This window comes from Megascapheus bottae, chromosome 4, assembly GCF_031878675.1.
Source record: "Megascapheus bottae isolate mThoBot1 chromosome 4, mThoBot2.hap1, whole genome shotgun sequence".
NCBI classification, from domain to species: domain Eukaryota; kingdom Metazoa; phylum Chordata; class Mammalia; order Rodentia; family Geomyidae; genus Megascapheus; species Megascapheus bottae.
The window spans coordinates 56,773,244-56,782,178 of NC_143512.1; the positions used below are offsets into that span (position 1 = coordinate 56,773,244).

Below are 8,935 nucleotides of genomic sequence, written 5' to 3' on the forward strand. Positions count from 1 at the left end.
ATTTAATTTTGCCATGTTTATAGCAGCACTATTCTCAATATTCAAAGCATAGAAACACCCTAGATGCCCATCAGCAAATGAAACAGATAATATGGTACATATAAATGATAGAGTATTATTTATCTATGAAGAAAAATGAAATCATGTCATTTTGGGGAAATTGGATGGAACTGAAGATTGTTATGTTAAGTAAAATAAACTAGACTGAGAAAGACAATATTACCTGCTTTCTCTTAATGTGAACTACAGGGAAAAAAGGAATGGCATGAGTATAAAACAGATTGCTTAAGAGGGAACCAGTGGGACGATGAAAGGAGAGCATAATGGGAAATGAATATGTTTGAAGTACTTTCTGTACACATATGAAAATAGAATAATGAAACACATTACAATTGATTTTGAAAGGGTGACAGAAGGATAAGAAAGAGTAATAGAAGGGGTAAATTTGAGCAAAGTATATTGCATACATCTATGAAAATAGAAATGAAATACCTTTGGGCAATTAATTTATGCTTACAAAACAGAATCTTTCTCCACATCCTTGTCAACATTTGTCATTTTCTGTCTTTTTGCTTACAGCAGTTCTGTGGTAAGATGATATCTTGCTGTGGTTTTGATTTGCATTCCTTTGATGATAAGTGAGCTTCAGTCATGTTTCATATAATTTTTGGAAATTTGTATGCCATCTTTTAACAAATGTCTATTCTGATCACTTGAACATATTTAAATAGTTATTATTGTTATTTTGATGTTGAATTGTGAGACTTTGTTCTATATTCTGCACATAAATTCTATGTCATTTGAATTATTTCCTTTATTATGAAGAAGTTTCTTAGTTTGACATAGTCTTATTTATCTGCTTTTGTTATTGTTGTCTGTACTTTTGATTCTTTAACTGAGAAATCTTTATCAGTTTCTTACAGTGATTTTCAGACATTTTCTTCTGGTAATTTGACAGTTTTTTGGTTATTCAGTTACTAGCTCTATTTTATACTTACTTTTGTATATAGGTTTAAGTTTCATTTTTCTGTATTTGAATGTTCACTTTTCTAAGCACCATTTTCTGAAGAGGTTGTATTTTGTTCTGAAAATAATTTTTAATGAGCTTTGTCAGTTTTATCGATGGATTCTTTTGGGTTTTCTACAAACAGAAGTCATGTATCAACAGGGGCACTTTGGATGTTCCTCCTCTTTTTTCGTCTTAATGCTTTGGCAAAGATTTCCAGGACTGTGTGGAATATGACTGTTGAAGATGAATATTGTGGATCTTTAAGAAACATCCAACTTTTCTTCATGTAACATGGTGTTGTCTGCGGCATTTTCATATATAGCCTATATTATCATGAGGTATACTTCTTCTAAACTTAATTTGTTAAAGGCTTTAAAAACAAGAATATATTAAATTTTTCTATATCGGTTGAGATGATTATGTGGTTATGTCCTTCAATTCATTCATGTTCTATAAGATTTTTTTGTCGCCTATATTGAACTACACTTGATTCCTAAGATGAATCCCATTTGATTGTGGCATATAATCTCTTTTGTGTGTGTGTGTGTGAGTGTGTGTGTGTGTGTGTGTGTGTTCTAGAACAAGGGCTTAAACTCAGTGCTTCATGCAGTAGTTTGCTCATGCCTGATACTTATTCACTTAAGCCACATGTCCAGTTTAGGGTTTTTTGTCATTTAGTTGGAGAGGATTGAGTCTCAAGGACTATCCAGACTGTTTTGCAAAGGTGATTCTTTGATCTCAGCCTCCTGAGTAGCCTGAGTCACCAAACCCCCTGGTAGTGTGCTGTTGGATTTGGTTTGATAGTGTTTTGTGAAGAAATGTTGCATTTGTGTTTAGCAGAGTCTTCCACTTTTTGTTTTGCCTTTGTCTTATTTTGGTATCGTGCAAATGTGGGTCTTGTAGGGTGAGTTTCTCAGCTTAACATGGCCTATAGCTCCATTCATTTTCCCGCAAATAGCCCAATTTCATTGTTATTTTGTGTGGTCCAATAATATACTGCATTCCATACATTTAGCATTTCTTTGTGCATTCATCTGCTGATGGATGCACAAGCTAATTCTATAGTTTCACTATTGAGAATAACAATCTATAAACATGGATGTGCACATGTCTCTAGTTTATCCTGTCTTTATTCCTTGGGAATGAAGCCTAAGACTCGTATAGTGGGATTCTAACTTAGCACTTGTTTTCAATTTTCGAGGGCCCTCCATGATGATTTCCATAGTAGCAATACTAATTTACATTCCCATCAACAATAAAGGTTCCCTCTCAACTTTCCTTCTCACTGCAGTTGTTATTGTTTGTTCCTTTGATGATTGGGTGAGATGGAATCTCAATGTCATTGTTGATTTGTATTCTTTGATGGCTAAGGATGTTGAACATTTCTTCACATACTTATTGGTTTGTTTGTATTGTTTGAGAGCTGTTTGTTCATTTTCCTATGTATTAATTATTTGTTTTTGTTTAATTAATGGAGACATTTATATATATATTGAATTGTAATTGTTTGATGAAAAGCTGGTAAAAGTTTTCTCTCATTCCGTCGACTGTAACTTTAATAGTTGTGTTTTTTTTTTGGCAATGTATAGACACTTTTTAGTTTAGTGAAGGCCCTATTTTTCAGTGCTTCTTATTTCTTGAGCAATTGGAATCCTATTCAGAAAATTGTTTCCTATACCTATATTTTCAAATGTGCTCAATATTCCTCTTGGGCTCTTTTTATCCAGTAATTTTTCAGTAGAGGCAAAGTCCTAGTCCTTCTTCTAAAAATTGTATTTTATTGTTGGGATAATGTATAGAGGGGTTACAGTTACCTTCTTCAGATAATGGGCATTACTTCTGGAACTTTGATACCCCTTTTCATGTTTTTGTTCCCTTTTCCCTCTCCTACCCCCTCTCAACCATCTTATTTTCCCTCTTCCCTTCCCCTATTTCAAATAAACAAATAATTGTATATATAATATACCAGGTAACAAAGTCAGATACAGTAACCATAAGAGATTAACCATGAAGGTGAAAAAGAGAAAAGAAATAAGTTTATATAATTTTATTTAAAGGCAGTTCTGAATGATGTGTCAGTTCCACAACTCCCTTCAGGGCATTTGCCTTTCCGTTTAACTCATTTCCCTACCAATTCTCTTTGCTGAATTCTTAGTATCCTTTTTCAAATACTCCAGTCAGGCCAGTGCCTGAGGCACATGACTATAATCTTAGCTATTGTGGAGGCTGAGATCTGAGGATTGTAGTTTGAAGTTAACCAGGGGATGAAAAGTCCCCGTGAGACTCGAATCTCCAATTAACTAAAAGAAAATTTCGGGGTCTGGAGTTTGGCCTAGTGGTAGAGTGCTTGCCTAGCATGCACAAAGACCTGAGTTCGATTCCTTGGTACCACATACATAGAAAGAAAAAAGCTTGAAGTGATGCTGAGGCTCAAGTGATAGATCTCTCTGTTGGGGGCCGAGTAACGCCATTCTAATAACTTTCTGCTGAGACGTGTAGTAGGGGTAAACAAGTGGACCTCTTTATCCTGCCCACCTGTTGTGCTGATAGGCTCCCACACCCAATATAAGGAGGGGAGTTTTAGAGAGAGAGAGATTCCTGCCTTGAGGAAGCTGTGTGGTGTTTCTGTTCGTGCTCCAGAGAAGCAAGGCTGAGTGTGCAAGGACAGTGGGCCCTCTCCTCTCGCGGCTTGGACTGGTTGGGGTGTGTTTTTCCCATCCCTCCTCAAGAGGGACTGGGGATAAAACTCCCCGACACTCTCGCCTTGAGAAAGTCCAAGGACAGTGCTTAGGCCCTGAACTCAAGCCCAGGACTAACAAAAAAAATTATTTTGGAAGAAGCACTGTGGCTCAAAATGGTCGAGTGCTAGATCTGAGTAGAAGAGTTCAGACACAGCGCCCAGGCCTGAAGTCAAGCCTCACAATCAACAACAACAACAAAAACTCCACTCAAAATTTCTTCCACATATTTTTTTACCTGAGAATATTTTTTCATTTCTTAATTTGTATATCATGAAATAAGATTTAGTGACTAGTTTGTGACCACATAGCTAGTTAATATAAACTTAGATCAAAATAACTGTCTAGCTTTAAATTTAGTCAGGTGTTTGATATATTCTGAGATGATTTTTAAAAATCTTGTATCATAGTATTGTTTCACATTTCCTTTCTTGCTGAAGGATTTATTCTGATATTTTCTGTTTTTCTTTAGAAAACTTGTTTTAGTCAAATATGCTTAAGAAGAAATGTATTTTTATCAAATACTGTCATTATCTCATTGTAATTACTCATCATTTGAACTCCTGGACTTTACATTCCTTTGAATGACTTCTGTTACTTATTTATGGAAATTCCATTATCATGGAGTGTCATTTTTATGTTTTACTTTCAATGATGATATTGGTATTTGGTCATACTTCTACGGACATGTGCTGATCACTTATTGCCAAATGTCAGGAATAAAACTATGAATAAGACACTGTTGTCAAGAAAATGACATTGACTTCCTGTGTTTAGTTAGGGTGAGGTGAAGCAAGAGTGGGGTGGAGATCAGAGCTTTATAAGGTAGTTGGAATGCAGCTATCATGGTGGGATGTGTGAACCACTGGAGACTTCAAGGATACACAGAAGAAAAGATAGCCAAGTGGAAATAGAGTGCCTGTGAAACCAGGAAAGAGGAAATGCTCCAATTACCAGCTTCCTTGCCTATCCATTTCCTTATTCCTTTCCTGTTTTTTTTTTTCCCTTGTTTGCTTTTTTCAGTATAGAGATTGAACTTAAAGCCTCTTGCTTGCCAAGTAATCACTCTGCTACTTGAGAAAATGACCTAAATCCTTTGCTTTTAGTTTATTTTGCAAATAGGGTCTTGTGCATCACCCCGGACTGACTAGCATTGCATTATATATGGCTTGATTTGATGAAAGGTCTTGCTAGTCTTTTTGCCTGTATTGACACTAAACCATGATCCTCTTACTTCTACCTACCTAGTAGGTGGAGACTTTTAATATACACTACTCCCCCAAGATGATAAGAAACCATAATAATATCTGTGTAGATTCATTGTCAAAAATAAGTCCAATAGATGTGAATAAGTTCATCTTAGTTTTCTTCTATCAATCAATTCCTCAGTTATGAGAGACTGGTAGATTGTAAATCGAACCCCTCAAATCATTGCAACATATCCATCTTCAGAGGGCAGAATCACGAGCAAATAGACCAGTGGTTAGAGTATCATGTTTTGGGGTGGTTTGTACACAGTAATGGAAAGCTCAAATACGTGGATGAATTTCCATTCTAGTTCAAGTTCTTATACAAACTTAGTTCCTGGGCTCATCACCTGAACTGAAAATCTCATTTACAGGATGTGTTATTGTACACTATTCTTTAAGTTACTGAATGTTTAAGGGCAAGAAGGCTTTGCCATATCCAGTATCCCATTCCCTTAACCTTTACCTTCCAAATCTCAGCAAATAATCCCTGGTCCTAGACTCATAGATGGGGTGGGGGGAAAATTCAGAGAATATGGACAAGAAAGTACAGAGGAACACAATTCACGACATAATATTTTCCTTTTGGTTATATTTGAATGGAGTTAGTTTTATTGGGTCATAAATGCCATAGCTAAACAGGAATATCTCTAAATGATTAAAAGTTTTGTGTATATTTCAAAGGCAGTATACTTTCTGAGGATACCAGAAGACACCTTGCCCCTATCTGTACCAAAGTTGTATGAAGAACTCTAAAAGAAATCTCCTAGTTCACCTTGAAATGGAAATGGTAAAAGATGCCAAAGGCTGGGCTAGAAGAAGGAACACATCTCTGAAGGATCAGTGTTTGTATTAGAGAAAGAACAACTGGGTTGTGTCCTAACAGACCATGTCTACATATGAAAGTGATTTAACTTTCTTAAAGGAACTCTGATGAAAGAGATCTATCACGTTTCTGTGGAAGACCATTAAACAATTCTTAATTATGTACACTGAGGGTAAGTTGTCTGCAGTCAAATTTTGCAATAGCAAATGGTAAATATTGCTCAGGGAGGCAGTCAAGTCTGACAAGGTAGTTCTCCAGTTCTCCAGAGTCTCATTACACAACAAGAGATTACAGTCAGTGCTTATTCTGGAAATTCACAACTTTTTTTTTTTTTTTCTAGAGGGGCCCTCCCTGAGCCTTGAGTATTTGGCACAAGGAACAAGATGTAAAAGGCAAGGCAGAGTTCAGCTATTTATTTCCTTATTAACTAAATGTAACCTAAACAGAATCCAAGTGATGACTCAAAAGATATTTGATCATATGATAATGACTTACCATTACATCGAGACTTGAGACCAATTTGAAAGAACAGGGTAGTCTTATTACTTCTAAACCCTAGTACAAAATAGCTTTATTCTCCTTGTCTACTTATATGCTTATGTAGTTAAATTTCTCTGGGGAAACAAAAAGTTTTATTGTGTCCTGGATTTTATTCAAAGTGTTTTTCTGATTAAAAACTTTTCTGGCAGTATTTTAGATAACCTTGCCTCTTGCTTTCTAATACCAGTGCAGTCAACAACATCTAATCATCTCACATATTTTGCCTTATCTTGGCCTCTTAAAACTTGGCCACTAGAAATTATACACAAATGCTGCTACTGAGAATTTGTAGAGTTCAGTGTAATATCCATTTTTTTGCATCATCTATCAGTTTTAATTCTCATCAAAGAAGCAATTCCTAATTGTCATTTTCCTCAAGTGGAAGGCACAGGCTAACCTCTTGTCTTTCAGCAAATGGCCATTTGAGGTAGACCCCGTCAAGAACATAGTAACCTTATTAGGTATTTTAACAGCTAAACAAACACAGGATATCAATTGAGAACAGTTGGAAAAATGAAAAAGCAAAAAACAACTCAGAGGTAATCCAAAGATCATGATTATAGTAAATAGCTACTATACCTTGAAGTTGGGAAATTAAAAGGTAAAATTTTAGTATGATAAAAAAGGGACATTGGTCTCACTGTGTGAATGTCTAGAGATTTGTATAATTTATCATGTCCCAGTACATTTTTTTGTCATTTACCATCTAGTGTGTTTACTTGTGGGTTTATAGACACATTCTAGTTATTACAAATGAGGGAAACCATGTTTCTTTAGTTTGGCTTACTTCAAGTAAAACAATTTTTTCCAAGACTTTTCATTTCCTTTCTAATGGTTCAATATTGTTCTTTCAGATGGAATAATGCTCATTGCCTGACTTATATAACTAACTCCTCTGTACATCACATTTACAATAATACATAATATATACACATATATGTATGTGTATATAATATAGATATAAAACTTATATATATGGAACTTAGCTTCTGAGAAGAGATTGTGACCAAGATGCTGAAGGCATCATTTGGAGTGATAATAGCCCATAAAAACATGTAAAGTCTCCATTTTGTTCCATGACTTACCATGTTGCCAAATTCAAAACTCAGTGGAATAAAACAGTATAGTGATTGCAACAAATGAAGAAAAAATATTTGATTCATGTTAACCTCAATCAGGACAGTCAAACTAAAATGTATGGAAATCTTTCGAAACTGGAAATGGCATCTATGAAAATTTTACAAGCAACACAGTTCCTAAAGGACTGACTTATAAGATTAGAAAGAAGGCAACTAGATGGAGTGGCTCATGTCTTTAATCCTACTAATTCAGGAGGCAGGGAATAAGAGGACCATAGTTCAAGCTCTTTCTGTTGGAAAGGTCACAAGACCTTATGTTAACTGTTAGAAACTGAATCCCAATTCAGGCTACCATGGGGGAGAAAGTTTTAATTTGAAAAATAATAAAATTAAAGTAAAAATTACTGGAGCATCATTCAAATTGTAAAACATTTGTTTAGTAAGCATAAGGTCCTGAGTTAAAGTTCACTACTACCAAAATAAGACAAGGTTGTTTGATTTTTAGCATTTCTATTTGTCATCTTATTGAATATTGTAATTGTAGAAAATGGCAAGCAAATAAACAAGCAGCATATAGATTGAAAAATAAGAAATCGTTTTATTTTTAGAATATGTGATTATATGTATAAAAACAGTAGGAATCTTATAAAAACTGACTGTAATGGAAAACAAGGAATTTAGAAAATTCTTTGAATGAGATATTAATACACAAAACTCAATCACATTTGTATGTACTAATTTATAAGCAATTTGAAAATAAAATATAAAAAATTTCATTTTTAGTAGCCTTAAAATATTGAACATTTATAGGTGAATGTAAAATATGTATAAGATGATGAAAATGTAATGTTTAAAATATTTCTAGAAAAACTCAAATACAACTATTGAGAAATGGTCTGATGGATTGGAAGACTCAGTATTGCTGTCATTTAATTTTTCCCCAGGTTGATACTTACTCATCTTAGGCCAATTCAAATTGTCAGTTAATTTAGAAGCTAGTATACATGATTTCAAATATTTGTATTTGTGCAACGGTCCCAGAATTATTAAAACAAATTTGAAAGAAAAGTTGAAAGCTTACCCTACTTCCAAATTTACTTTAGCGCAAGTACCATTAAGATAGCTGACTGGCATGCAAGTAAACATGTAGTGTTGTGTGATAGAGAAAAGGTTAACATGCCTCTTAACAAAGATGGGAAAAGCCCATGGTACTGATAACACATATATGTTTAAGGCACTGCCAATTACTTTGTGGTGTTTAAATAATGTTTTCTGGATTTCTATGCTGTAATCTCATTGTACAACGAGCAGACAACTTAGCAAAATATAGACTAAGAAGTTGAAACATGCCTTCTATGAAGAGGATGAGTATTATGCCCATATGTTAAAATTGAGTTAGGAAACTTGTGAAAACAGGTGGGGTTGGGATAGAAGAGGGGTGAGTGATGGATTATGGTCAGAATGCATTGTATGCAGCAGTTGCCATGTTGGATTGC

The 8,935-nt window shown here is 34.7% G+C and overlaps 1 non-coding gene across 1 annotated transcript; it reads left to right on the top strand.

Moving 5' to 3' along the window:
• Window positions 1-8,588: 8,588 nt before the first annotated feature.
• LOC150064506 (U6atac minor spliceosomal RNA) lies at window positions 8,589-8,713 on the top strand. The gene has a single exon (XR_016535325.1). It is a non-coding gene; the product is annotated as a U6atac minor spliceosomal RNA (small nuclear RNA).
• The last annotated feature ends 222 nt before the right edge of the window (window positions 8,714-8,935 follow it).